This window comes from Rhinoderma darwinii (genome assembly GCF_050947455.1).
Source record: "Rhinoderma darwinii isolate aRhiDar2 chromosome 5 unlocalized genomic scaffold, aRhiDar2.hap1 SUPER_5_unloc_33, whole genome shotgun sequence".
NCBI lineage: Eukaryota > Metazoa > Chordata > Amphibia > Anura > Rhinodermatidae > Rhinoderma > Rhinoderma darwinii.
The window spans coordinates 343,917-357,098 of NW_027461791.1; the positions used below are offsets into that span (position 1 = coordinate 343,917).

Below are 13,182 nucleotides of genomic sequence, written 5' to 3' on the forward strand. Positions count from 1 at the left end.
GCTCCACTATGACACGTGCAAAGTTCCGTCTGAACTTTATATAAGACGGTGAGGCTCAGTCAGTCACTCAGTGTTGCCTGAGAGGGCAACACTGCAACAGCCGGCCGCCAGGCTGTCTTTTTTTTGCACAGCTAGTTGCCTCCAGGAGGCCACAAGAGGGAGACAAGGGACTGCAAAATGGAAAATAGGCATCCACCAACTTTACAGACAACTTCTCCTTGCTCCTACAACCTCCATCCTTGCACAGTTTGTTATTCTTCTAGGTAACATAGTAACAAATCCAAATTGCTGCTCTCTTTGTAGGCAAGCAAGGCTTTGTTGCAACTGCAATTCTTACTTCTTCTTGAAATGTAGGGACGACAGTACATTCCATCACATCCATCTAGTGTACACAGGTAGGTCCATTGTGGCGGGCAGGCGAGCGGGCGGGCTGCTTTATTGGCTGTTTGCTGTTCCCCTACTCCACTCCACTATTTGACTGTTGTGCTGCATCAATCAATCAATCAATCAATCAATCAATCAATCAATCAATCAATCAATCAATCAATCAATCAGTGGCTGGCTCAGGTGCAGCTCTTTAACTTACCTAAAAGGGAGGGCGGAGAGAAGACAAGGAAGGTGAATGAGGTGTTCCAATGTGAAATGCCGGAAACACAGAAACACAGACGACACACAACAAGAGGTGGCAATCTATTCATTAATTGCATTTAATCAATGAGCTCATTATCACTCATGCATTGTCCAACAGGTGTTGAAATAATGGGATTAAAAGGGGAGATCCCTTCAGAAAGACAGAAACAATAGCAAAGACAAAAAACACTTTTGGAATCTGCTTTTAGTCAACACATAAGGAAAGGGTGCACCGGTCCTGGAAATACTGCAATACCAGGTCAATGCGTGGAGTGGACAGAGCAAGCTCTATTTCCATCTCCCTGTTCTAAAAATCCATTTAATATATGGTCCCCAGATAGGGGACGTATCAGATATTAAACTGATAAGAACAGATACTACACTTGATCTTAGCCAAAAGGCCGAGAAGCGATAACCCGAACGGGCCGCGCGTTGCCCGAGCCTGCCCGATACTGCTGTTCAGCCCTTGCAGCGATTCAGCCTACTTCTAGGCAATTCCATGGGGCCCTGCAGGCTCACACACTCACAGCTACACGGGAGGTGAATAAAGGCCGGAGAGGAAGCCAGACAGGATTTGCTTCTTTTGCTTGCACCACAATGCAGTGCTGAAAGAGGAGGAATCTACATAAAAACGCCTTCCTGGCAACGCCCAAATGCCCTGCTGCCATGCAGATAAACACTGGCAGCGGCAGCAAGTGCATGCCCACAGCCACCCCTTGTTCCTTCACACCTTGTATCAGCTGTAATCCAGTCCAGTCCAGTGCTGCCTGCTGAGCAGCACTGACCAACACTGCCTGGGCCCAGGCTTTTATCTCTGAGGCCCCATTATGATGTCAGAAAGCTGGCTCTGGAATCCTGAGGGCTCCACTATGACACGTGCAAAGTTCCGTCTGAACTTTATATAAGACGGTGAGGCTCAGTCAGTCACTCAGTGTTGCCTGAGAGGGCAACACTGCAACAGCCGGCCGCCAGGCTGTCTTTTTTTTGCACAGCTAGTTGCCTCCAGGAGGCCACAAGAGGGAGACAAGGGACTGCAAAATGGAAAATAGGCATCCACCAACTTTACAGACAACTTCTCCTTGCTCCTACAACCTCCATCCTTGCATAGTTTGTTATTCTTCTAGGTAACATAGTAACAAATCCAAATTGCTGCTCTCTTTGTAGGCAAGCAAGGCTTTGTTGCAACTGCAATTCTTACTTCTTCTTGAAATGTAGGGACGACAGTACATTCCATCACATCCATCTAGTGTACACAGGTAGGTCCATTGTGGCGGGCAGGCGAGCGGGCGGGCTGCTTTATTGGCTGTTTGCTGTTCCCCTACTCCACTCCACTATTTGACTGTTGTGCTGCATCAATCAATCAATCAATCAATCAATCAATCAATCAATCAATCAATCAATCAATCAATCAATCAGTGGCTGGCTCAGGTGCAGCTCTTTAACTTACCTAAAAGGGAGGGCGGAGAGAAGACAAGGAAGGTGAATGAGGTGTTCCAATGTGAAATGCCGGAAACACAGAAACACAGACGACACACAACAAGAGGTGGCAATCTATTCATTAATTGCATTTAATCAATGAGCTCATTATCACTCATGCATTGTCCAACAGGTGTTGAAATAATGGGATTAAAAGGGGAGATCCCTTCAGAAAGACAGAAACAATAGCAAAGACAAAAAACCTTTTGGAATCTGCTTTTAGTCAACACATAAGGAAAGGGTGCACCGGTCCTGGAAATACTGCAATACCAGGTCAATGCGTGGAGTGGACAGAGCAAGCTCTATTTCCATCTCCCTGTTCTAAAAATCCATTTAATATATGGTCCCCAGATAGGGGACGTATCAGATATTAAACTGATAAGAACAGATACTACACTTGATCTTAGCCAAAAGGCCGAGAAGCGATAACCCGAACGGGCCGCGCGTTGCCCGAGCCTGCCCGATACTGCTGTTCAGCCCTTGCAGCGATTCAGCCTACTTCTAGGCAATTCCATGGGGCCCTGCAGGCTCACACACTCACAGCTACACGGGAGGTGAATAAAGGCCGGAGAGGAAGCCAGACAGGATTTGCTTCTTTTGCTTGCACCACAATGCAGTGCTGAAAGAGGAGGAATCTACATAAAAACGCCTTCCTGGCAACGCCCAAATGCCCTGCTGCCATGCAGATAAACACTGGCAGCGGCAGCAAGTGCATGCCCACAGCCACCCCTTGTTCCTTCACACCTTGTATCAGCTGTAATCCAGTCCAGTCCAGTGCTGCCTGCTGAGCAGCACTGACCAACACTGCCTGGGCCCAGGCTTTTATCTCTGAGGCCCCATTATGATGTCAGAAAGCTGGCTCTGGAATCCTGAGGGCTCCACTATGACACGTGCAAAGTTCCGTCTGAACTTTATATAAGACGGTGAGGCTCAGTCAGTCACTCAGTGTTGCCTGAGAGGGCAACACTGCAACAGCCGGCCGCCAGGCTGTCTTTTTTTTGCACAGCTAGTTGCCTCCAGGAGGCCACAAGAGGGAGACAAGGGACTGCAAAATGGAAAATAGGCATCCACCAACTTTACAGACAACTTCTCCTTGCTCCTACAACCTCCATCCTTGCACAGTTTGTTATTCTTCTAGGTAACATAGTAACAAATCCAAATTGCTGCTCTCTTTGTAGGCAAGCAAGGCTTTGTTGCAACTGCAATTCTTACTTCTTCTTGAAATGTAGGGACGACAGTACATTCCATCACATCCATCTAGTGTACACAGGTAGGTCCATTGTGGCGGGCAGGCGAGCGGGCGGGCTGCTTTATTGGCTGTTTGCTGTTCCCCTACTCCACTCCACTATTTGACTGTTGTGCTGCAATCAATCAATCAATCAATCAATCAATCAATCAATCAATCAATCAATCAATCAGTGGCTGGCTCAGGTGCAGCTCTTTAACTTACCTAAAAGGGAGGGCGGAGAGAAGACAAGGAAGGTGAATGAGGTGTTCCAATGTGAAATGCCGGAAACACAGAAACACAGACGACACACAACAAGAGGTGGCAATCTATTCATTAATTGCATTTAATCAATGAGCTCATTATCACTCATGCATTGTCCAACAGGTGTTGAAATAATGGGATTAAAAGGGGAGATCCCTTCAGAAAGACAGAAACAATAGCAAAGACAAAAAACACTTTTGGAATCTGCTTTTAGTCAACACATAAGGAAAGGGTGCACCGATCCTGGAAATACTGCAATACCAGGTCAATGCGTGGAGTGGACAGAGCAAGCTCTATTTCCATCTCCCTGTTCTAAAAATCCATTTAATATATGGTCCCCAGATAGGGGACGTATCAGATATTAAACTGATAAGAACAGATACTACACTTGATCTTAGCCAAAAGGCCGAGAAGCGATAACCCGAACGGGCCGCGCGTTGCCCGAGCCTGCCCGATACTGCTGTTCAGCCCTTGCAGCGATTCAGCCTACTTCTAGGCAATTCCATGGGGCCCTGCAGGCTCACACACTCACAGCTACACGGGAGGTGAATAAAGGCCGGAGAGGAAGCCAGACAGGATTTGCTTCTTTTGCTTGCACCACAATGCAGTGCTGAAAGAGGAGGAATCTACATAAAAACGCCTTCCTGGCAACGCCCAAATGCCCTGCTGCCATGCAGATAAACACTGGCAGCGGCAGCAAGTGCATGCCCACAGCCACCCCTTGTTCCTTCACACCTTGTATCAGCTGTAATCCAGTCCAGTCCAGTGCTGCCTGCTGAGCAGCACTGACCAACACTGCCTGGGCCCAGGCTTTTATCTCTGAGGCCCCATTATGATGTCAGAAAGCTGGCTCTGGAATCCTGAGGGCTTCACTATGACACGTGCAAAGTTCCGTCTGAACTTTATATAAGACGGTGAGGCTCAGTCAGTCACTCAGTGTTGCCTGAGAGGGCAACACTGCAACAGCCGGCCGCCAGGCTGTCTTTTTTTTGCACAGCTAGTTGCCTCCAGGAGGCCACAAGAGGGAGACAAGGGACTGCAAAATGGAAAATAGGCATCCACCAACTTTACAGACAACTTCTCCTTGCTCCTACAACCTCCATCCTTGCACAGTTTGTTATTTTTCTAGGTAACATAGTAACAAATCCAAATTGCTGCTCTCTTTGTAGGCAAGCAAGGCTTTGTTGCAACTGCAATTCTTACTTCTTCTTGAAATGTAGGGACGACAGTACATTCCATCACATCCATCTAGTGTACACAGGTAGGTCCATTGTGGCGGGCAGGCGAGCGGGCGGGCTGCTTTATTGGCTGTTTGCTGTTCCCCTACTCCACTCCACTATTTGACTGTTGTGCTGCATCAATCAATCAATCAATCAATCAATCAATCAATCAATCAATCAGTGGCTGGCTCAGGTGCAGCTCTTTAACTTACCTAAAAGGGAGGGCGGAGAGAAGACAAGGAAGGTGAATGAGGTGTTCCAATGTGAAATGCCGGAAACACAGAAACACAGACGACACACAACAAGAGGTGGCAATCTATTCATTAATTGCATTTAATCAATGAGCTCATTATCACTCATGCATTGTCCAACAGGTGTTGAAATAATGGGATTAAAAGGGGAGATCCCTTCAGAAAGACAGAAACAATAGCAAAGACAAAAAACACTTTTGGAATCTGCTTTTAGTCAACACATAAGGAAAGGGTGCACCGGTCCTGGAAATACTGCAATACCAGGTCAATGCGTGGAGTGGACAGAGCAAGCTCTATTTCCATCTCCCTGTTCTAAAAATCCATTTAATATATGGTCCCCAGATAGGGGACGTATCAGATATTAAACTGATAAGAACAGATACTACACTTGATCTTAGCCAAAAGGCCGAGAAGCGATAACCCGAACGGGCCGCGCGTTGCCCGAGCCTGCCCGATACTGCTGTTCAGCCCTTGCAGCGATTCAGCCTACTTCTAGGCAATTCCATGGGGCCCTGCAGGCTCACACACTCACAGCTACACGGGAGGTGAATAAAGGCCGGAGAGGAAGCCAGACAGGATTTGCTTCTTTTGCTTGCACCACAATGCAGTGCTGAAAGAGGAGGAATCTACATAAAAACGCCTTCCTGGCAACGCCCAAATGCCCTGCTGCCATGCAGATAAACACTGGCAGCGGCAGCAAGTGCATGCCCACAGCCACCCCTTGTTCCTTCACACCTTGTATCAGCTGTAATCCAGTCCAGTCCAGTGCTGCCTGCTGAGCAGCACTGACCAACACTGCCTGGGCCCAGGCTTTTATCTCTGAGGCCCCATTATGATGTCAGAAAGCTGGCTCTGGAATCCTGAGGGCTCCACTATGACACGTGCAAAGTTCCGTCTGAACTTTATATAAGACGGTGAGGCTCAGTCAGTCACTCAGTGTTGCCTGAGAGGGCAACACTGCAACAGCCGGCCGCCAGGCTGTCTTTTTTTTGCACAGCTAGTTGCCTCCAGGAGGCCACAAGAGGGAGACAAGGGACTGCAAAATGGAAAATAGGCATCCACCAACTTTACAGACAACTTCTCCTTGCTCCTACAACCTCCATCCTTGCACAGTTTGTTATTCTTCTAGGTAACATAGTAACAAATCCAAATTGCTGCTCTCTTTGTAGGCAAGCAAGGCTTTGTTGCAACTGCAATTCTTACTTCTTCTTGAAATGTAGGGACGACAGTACATTCCATCACATCCATCTAGTGTACACAGGTAGGTCCATTGTGGCGGGCAGGCGAGCGGGCGGGCTGCTTTATTGGCTGTTTGCTGTTCCCCTACTCCACTCCACTATTTGACTGTTGTGCTGCATCAATCAATCAATCAATCAATCAATCAATCAATCAATCAATCAATCAATCAATCAGTGGCTGGCTCAGGTGCAGCTCTTTAACTTACCTAAAAGGGAGGGCGGAGAGAAGACAAGGAAGGTGAATGAGGTGTTCCAATGTGAAATGCCGGAAACACAGAAACACAGACGACACACAACAAGAGGTGGCAATCTATTCATTAATTGCATTTAATCAATGAGCTCATTATCACTCATGCATTGTCCAACAGGTGTTGAAATAATGGGATTAAAAGGGGAGATCCCTTCAGAAAGACAGAAACAATAGCAAAGACAAAAAACACTTTTGGAATCTGCTTTTAGTCAACACATAAGGAAAGGGTGCACCGGTCCTGGAAATACTGCAATACCAGGTCAATGCGTGGAGTGGACAGAGCAAGCTCTATTTCCATCTCCCTGTTCTAAAAATCCATTTAATATATGGTCCCCAGATAGGGGACGTATCAGATATTAAACTGATAAGAACAGATACTACACTTGATCTTAGCCAAAAGGCCGAGAAGCGATAACCCGAACGGGCCGCGCGTTGCCCGAGCCTGCCCGATACTGCTGTTCAGCCCTTGCAGCGATTCAGCCTACTTCTAGGCAATTCCATGGGGCCCTGCAGGCTCACACACTCACAGCTACACGGGAGGTGAATAAAGGCCGGAGAGGAAGCCAGACAGGATTTGCTTCTTTTGCTTGCACCACAATGCAGTGCTGAAAGAGGAGGAATCTACATAAAAACGCCTTCCTGGCAACGCCCAAATGCCCTGCTGCCATGCAGATAAACACTGGCAGCGGCAGCAAGTGCATGCCCACAGCCACCCCTTGTTCCTTCACACCTTGTATCAGCTGTAATCCAGTCCAGTCCAGTGCTGCCTGCTGAGCAGCACTGACCAACACTGCCTGGGCCCAGGCTTTTATCTCTGAGGCCCCATTATGATGTCAGAAAGCTGGCTCTGGAATCCTGAGGGCTCCACTATGACACGTGCAAAGTTCCGTCTGAACTTTATATAAGACGGTGAGGCTCAGTCAGTCACTCAGTGTTGCCTGAGAGGGCAACACTGCAACAGCCGGCCGCCAGGCTGTCTTTTTTTTGCACAGCTAGTTGCCTCCAGGAGGCCACAAGAGGGAGACAAGGGACTGCAAAATGGAAAATAGGCATCCACCAACTTTACAGACAACTTCTCCTTGCTCCTACAACCTCCATCCTTGCACAGTTTGTTATTCTTCTAGGTAACATAGTAACAAATCCAAATTGCTGCTCTCTTTGTAGGCAAGCAAGGCTTTGTTGCAACTGCAATTCTTACTTCTTCTTGAAATGTAGGGACGACAGTACATTCCATCACATCCATCTAGTGTACACAGATAGGTCCATTGTGGCGGGCAGGCGAGCGGGCGGGCTGCTTTATTGGCTGTTTGCTGTTCCCCTACTCCACTCCACTATTTGACTGTTGTGCTGCATCAATCAATCAATCAATCAATCAATCAATCAATCAATCAATCAATCAATCAATCAAGTGGCTGGCTCAGGTGCAGCTCTTTAACTTACCTAAAAGGGAGGGCGGAGAGAAGACAAGGAAGGTGAATGAGGTGTTCCAATGTGAAATGCCGGAAACACAGAAACACAGACGACACACAACAAGAGGTGGCAATCTATTCATTAATTGCATTTAATCAATGAGCTCATTATCACTCATGCATTGTCCAACAGGTGTTGAAATAATGGGATTAAAAGGGGAGATCCCTTCAGAAAGACAGAAACAATAGCAAAGACAAAAAACACTTTTGGAATCTGCTTTTAGTCAACACATAAGGAAAGGGTGCACCGGTCCTGGAAATACTGCAATACCAGGTCAATGCGTGGAGTGGACAGAGCAAGCTCTATTTCCATCTCCCTGTTCTAAAAATCCATTTAATATATGGTCCCCAGATAGGGGACGTATCAGATATTAAACTGATAAGAACAGATACTACACTTGATCTTAGCCAAAAGGCCGAGAAGCGATAACCCGAACGGGCCGCGCGTTGCCCGAGCCTGCCCGATACTGCTGTTCAGCCCTTGCAGCGATTCAGCCTACTTCTAGGCAATTCCATGGGGCCCTGCAGGCTCACACACTCACAGCTACACGGGAGGTGAATAAAGGCCGGAGAGGAAGCCAGACAGGATTTGCTTCTTTTGCTTGCACCACAATGCAGTGCTGAAAGAGGAGGAATCTACATAAAAACGCCTTCCTGGCAACGCCCAAATGCCCTGCTGCCATGCAGATAAACACTGGCAGCGGCAGCAAGTGCATGCCCACAGCCACCCCTTGTTCCTTCACACCTTGTATCAGCTGTAATCCAGTCCAGTCCAGTGCTGCCTGCTGAGCAGCACTGACCAACACTGCCTGGGCCCAGGCTTTTATCTCTGAGGCCCCATTATGATGTCAGAAAGCTGGCTCTGGAATCCTGAGGGCTCCACTATGACACGTGCAAAGTTCCGTCTGAACTTTATATAAGACGGTGAGGCTCAGTCAGTCACTCAGTGTTGCCTGAGAGGGCAACACTGCAACAGCCGGCCGCCAGGCTGTCTTTTTTTTGCACAGCTAGTTGCCTCCAGGAGGCCACAAGAGGGAGACAAGGGACTGCAAAATGGAAAATAGGCATCCACCAACTTTACAGACAACTTCTCCTTGCTCCTACAACCTCCATCCTTGCACAGTTTGTTATTCTTCTAGGTAACATAGTAACAAATCCAAATTGCTGCTCTCTTTGTAGGCAAGCAAGGCTTTGTTGCAACTGCAATTCTTACTTCTTCTTGAAATGTAGGGACGACAGTACATTCCATCACATCCATCTAGTGTACACAGGTAGGTCCATTGTGGCGGGCAGGCGAGCGGGCGGGCTGCTTTATTGGCTGTTTGCTGTTCCCCTACTCCACTCCACTATTTGACTGTTGTGCTGCATCAATCAATCAATCAATCAATCAATCAATCAATCAATCAATCAATCAATCAATCAATCAATCAATCAGTGGCTGGCTCAGGTGCAGCTCTTTAACTTACCTAAAAGGGAGGGCGGAGAGAAGACAAGGAAGGTGAATGAGGTGTTCCAATGTGAAATGCCGGAAACACAGAAACACAGACGACACACAACAAGAGGTGGCAATCTATTCATTAATTGCATTTAATCAATGAGCTCATTATCACTCATGCATTGTCCAACAGGTGTTGAAATAATGGGATTAAAAGGGGAGATCCCTTCAGAAAGACAGAAACAATAGCAAAGACAAAAAACACTTTTGGAATCTGCTTTTAGTCAACACATAAGGAAAGGGTGCACCGGTCCTGGAAATACTGCAATACCAGGTCAATGCGTGGAGTGGACAGAGCAAGCTCTATTTCCATCTCCCTGTTCTAAAAATCCATTTAATATATGGTCCCCAGATAGGGGACGTATCAGATATTAAACTGATAAGAACAGATACTACACTTGATCTTAGCCAAAAGGCCGAGAAGCGATAACCCGAACGGGCCGCGCGTTGCCCGAGCCTGCCCGATACTGCTGTTCAGCCCTTGCAGCGATTCAGCCTACTTCTAGGCAATTCCATGGGGCCCTGCAGGCTCACACACTCACAGCTACACGGGAGGTGAATAAAGGCCGGAGAGGAAGCCAGACAGGATTTGCTTCTTTTGCTTGCACCACAATGCAGTGCTGAAAGAGGAGGAATCTACATAAAAACGCCTTCCTGGCAACGCCCAAATGCCCTGCTGCCATGCAGATAAACACTGGCAGCGGCAGCAAGTGCATGCCCACAGCCACCCCTTGTTCCTTCACACCTTGTATCAGCTGTAATCCAGTCCAGTCCAGTGCTGCCTGCTGAGCAGCACTGACCAACACTGCCTGGGCCCAGGCTTTTATCTCTGAGGCCCCATTATGATGTCAGAAAGCTGGCTCTGGAATCCTGAGGGCTCCACTATGACACGTGCAAAGTTCCGTCTGAACTTTATATAAGACGGTGAGGCTCAGTCAGTCACTCAGTGTTGCCTGAGAGGGCAACACTGCAACAGCCGGCCGCCAGGCTGTCTTTTTTTTGCACAGCTAGTTGCCTCCAGGAGGCCACAAGAGGGAGACAAGGGACTGCAAAATGGAAAATAGGCATCCACCAACTTTACAGACAACTTCTCCTTGCTCCTACAACCTCCATCCTTGCACAGTTTGTTATTCTTCTAGGTAACATAGTAACAAATCCAAATTGCTGCTCTCTTTGTAGGCAAGCAAGGCTTTGTTGCAACTGCAATTCTTACTTCTTCTTGAAATGTAGGGACGACAGTACATTCCATCACATCCATCTAGTGTACACAGGTAGGTCCATTGTGGCGGGCAGGCGAGCGGGCGGGCTGCTTTATTGGCTGTTTGCTGTTCCCCTACTCCACTCCACTATTTGACTGTTGTGCTGCATCAATCAATCAATCAATCAATCAATCAATCAATCAATCAATCAATCAATCAATCAGTGGCTGGCTCAGGTGCAGCTCTTTAACTTACCTAAAAGGGAGGGCGGAGAGAAGACAAGGAAGGTGAATGAGGTGTTCCAATGTGAAATGCCGGAAACACAGAAACACAGACGACACACAACAAGAGGTGGCAATCTATTCATTAATTGCATTTAATCAATGAGCTCATTATCACTCATGCATTGTCCAACAGGTGTTGAAATAATGGGATTAAAAGGGGAGATCCCTTCAGAAAGACAGAAACAATAGCAAAGACAAAAAACACTTTTGGAATCTGCTTTTAGTCAACACATAAGGAAAGGGTGCACCGGTCCTGGAAATACTGCAATACCAGGTCAATGCGTGGAGTGGACAGAGCAAGCTCTATTTCCATCTCCCTGTTCTAAAAATCCATTTAATATATGGTCCCCAGATAGGGGACGTATCAGATATTAAACTGATAAGAACAGATACTACACTTGATCTTAGCCAAAAGGCCGAGAAGCGATAACCCGAACGGGCCGCGCGTTGCCCGAGCCTGCCCGATACTGCTGTTCAGCCCTTGCAGCGATTCAGCCTACTTCTAGGCAATTCCATGGGGCCCTGCAGGCTCACACACTCACAGCTAGAAGCCAGACAGGATTTGCTTCTTTTGCTTGCACCACAATGCAGTGCTGAAAGAGGAGGAATCTACATAAAAACGCCTTCCTGGCAACGCCCAAATGCCCTGCTGCCATGCAGATAAACACTGGCAGCGGCAGCAAGTGCATGCCCACAGCCACCCCTTGTTCCTTCACACCTTGTATCAGCTGTAATCCAGTCCAGTCCAGTGCTGCCTGCTGAGCAGCACTGACCAACACTGCCTGGGCCCAGGCTTTTATCTCTGAGGCCCCATTATGATGTCAGAAAGCTGGCTCTGGAATCCTGAGGGCTCCACTATGACACGTGCAAAGTTCCGTCTGAACTTTATATAAGACGGTGAGGCTCAGTCAGTCACTCAGTGTTGCCTGAGAGGGCAACACTGCAACAGCCGGCCGCCAGGCTGTCTTTTTTTTGCACAGCTAGTTGCCTCCAGGAGGCCACAAGAGGGAGACAAGGGACTGCAAAATGGAAAATAGGCATCCACCAACTTTACAGACAACTTCTCCTTGCTCCTACAACCTCCATCCTTGCACAGTTTGTTATTCTTCTAGGTAACATAGTAACAAATCCAAATTGCTGCTCTCTTTGTAGGCAAGCAAGGCTTTGTTGCAACTGCAATTCTTACTTCTTCTTGAAATGTAGGGACGACAGTACATTCCATCACATCCATCTAGTGTACACAGGTAGGTCCATTGTGGCGGGCAGGCGAGCGGGCGGGCTGCTTTATTGGCTGTTTGCTGTTCCCCTACTCCACTCCACTATTTGACTGTTGTGCTGCATCAATCAATCAATCAATCAATCAATCAATCAATCAATCAGTGGCTGGCTCAGGTGCAGCTCTTTAACTTACCTAAAAGGGAGGGCGGAGAGAAGACAAGGAAGGTGAATGAGGTGTTCCAATGTGAAATGTCGGAAACACAGAAACACAGACGACACACAACAAGAGGTGGCAATCTATTCATTAATTGCATTTAATCAATGAGCTCATTATCACTCATGCATTGTCCAACAGGTGTTGAAATAATGGGATTAAAAGGGGAGATCCCTTCAGAAAGACAGAAACAATAGCAAAGACAAAAAACACTTTTGGAATCTGCTTTTAGTCAACACATAAGTAAAGGGTGCACCGGTCCTGGAAATACTGCAATACCAGGTCAATGCGTGGAGTGGACAGAGCAAGCTCTATTTCCATCTCCCTGTTCTAAAAATCCATTTAATATATGGTCCCCAGATAGGGGACGTATCAGATATTAAACTGATAAGAACAGATACTACACTTGATCTTAGCCAAAAGGCCGAGAAGCGATAACCCGAACGGGCCGCGCGTTGCCCGAGCCTGCCCGATACTGCTGTTCAGCCCTTGCAGCGATTCAGCCTACTTCTAGGCAATTCCATGGGGCCCTGCAGGCTCACACACTCACAGCTACACGGGAGGTGAATAAAGGCCGGAGAGGAAGCCAGACAGGATTTGCTTCTTTTGCTTGCACCACAATGCAGTGCTGAAAGAGGAGGAATCTACATAAAAACGCCTTCCTGGCAACGCCCAAATGCCCTGCTGCCATGCAGATAAACACTGGCAGCGGCAGCAAGTGCATGCCCACAGCCACCCCTTGTTCCTTC

At 47.6% G+C, this 13,182-nt stretch overlaps 9 non-coding genes across 9 annotated transcripts; all 9 read right to left on the reverse strand.

Moving 5' to 3' along the window:
* Nucleotides 1-852: 852 nt before the first annotated feature.
* LOC142690217 (U2 spliceosomal RNA) lies at nucleotides 853-1,043 on the reverse strand. The gene has a single exon (XR_012859015.1). It is a non-coding gene; the product is annotated as a U2 spliceosomal RNA (small nuclear RNA).
* A 1,299-nt stretch (nucleotides 1,044-2,342) lies between these two features.
* On the reverse strand, nucleotides 2,343-2,533 carry LOC142690220 (U2 spliceosomal RNA). The gene has a single exon (XR_012859017.1). It is a non-coding gene; the product is annotated as a U2 spliceosomal RNA (small nuclear RNA).
* A 1,289-nt stretch (nucleotides 2,534-3,822) lies between these two features.
* On the reverse strand, nucleotides 3,823-4,013 carry LOC142690164 (U2 spliceosomal RNA). Its single transcript, XR_012858966.1, has one exon. It is a non-coding gene; the product is annotated as a U2 spliceosomal RNA (small nuclear RNA).
* A 1,280-nt stretch (nucleotides 4,014-5,293) lies between these two features.
* Nucleotides 5,294-5,484, reverse strand: LOC142690221 (U2 spliceosomal RNA). Its single transcript, XR_012859018.1, has one exon. It is a non-coding gene; the product is annotated as a U2 spliceosomal RNA (small nuclear RNA).
* Nucleotides 5,485-6,776: 1,292 nt separating this feature from the next.
* On the reverse strand, nucleotides 6,777-6,967 carry LOC142690222 (U2 spliceosomal RNA). The gene has a single exon (XR_012859019.1). It is a non-coding gene; the product is annotated as a U2 spliceosomal RNA (small nuclear RNA).
* A 1,293-nt stretch (nucleotides 6,968-8,260) lies between these two features.
* LOC142690223 (U2 spliceosomal RNA) lies at nucleotides 8,261-8,451 on the reverse strand. Its single transcript, XR_012859020.1, has one exon. It is a non-coding gene; the product is annotated as a U2 spliceosomal RNA (small nuclear RNA).
* A 1,304-nt stretch (nucleotides 8,452-9,755) lies between these two features.
* On the reverse strand, nucleotides 9,756-9,946 carry LOC142690224 (U2 spliceosomal RNA). The gene has a single exon (XR_012859021.1). It is a non-coding gene; the product is annotated as a U2 spliceosomal RNA (small nuclear RNA).
* A 1,292-nt stretch (nucleotides 9,947-11,238) lies between these two features.
* On the reverse strand, nucleotides 11,239-11,429 carry LOC142690225 (U2 spliceosomal RNA). The gene has a single exon (XR_012859022.1). It is a non-coding gene; the product is annotated as a U2 spliceosomal RNA (small nuclear RNA).
* Nucleotides 11,430-12,678: 1,249 nt separating this feature from the next.
* On the reverse strand, nucleotides 12,679-12,869 carry LOC142690226 (U2 spliceosomal RNA). Its single transcript, XR_012859023.1, has one exon. It is a non-coding gene; the product is annotated as a U2 spliceosomal RNA (small nuclear RNA).
* Nucleotides 12,870-13,182: the final 313 nt, after the last annotated feature.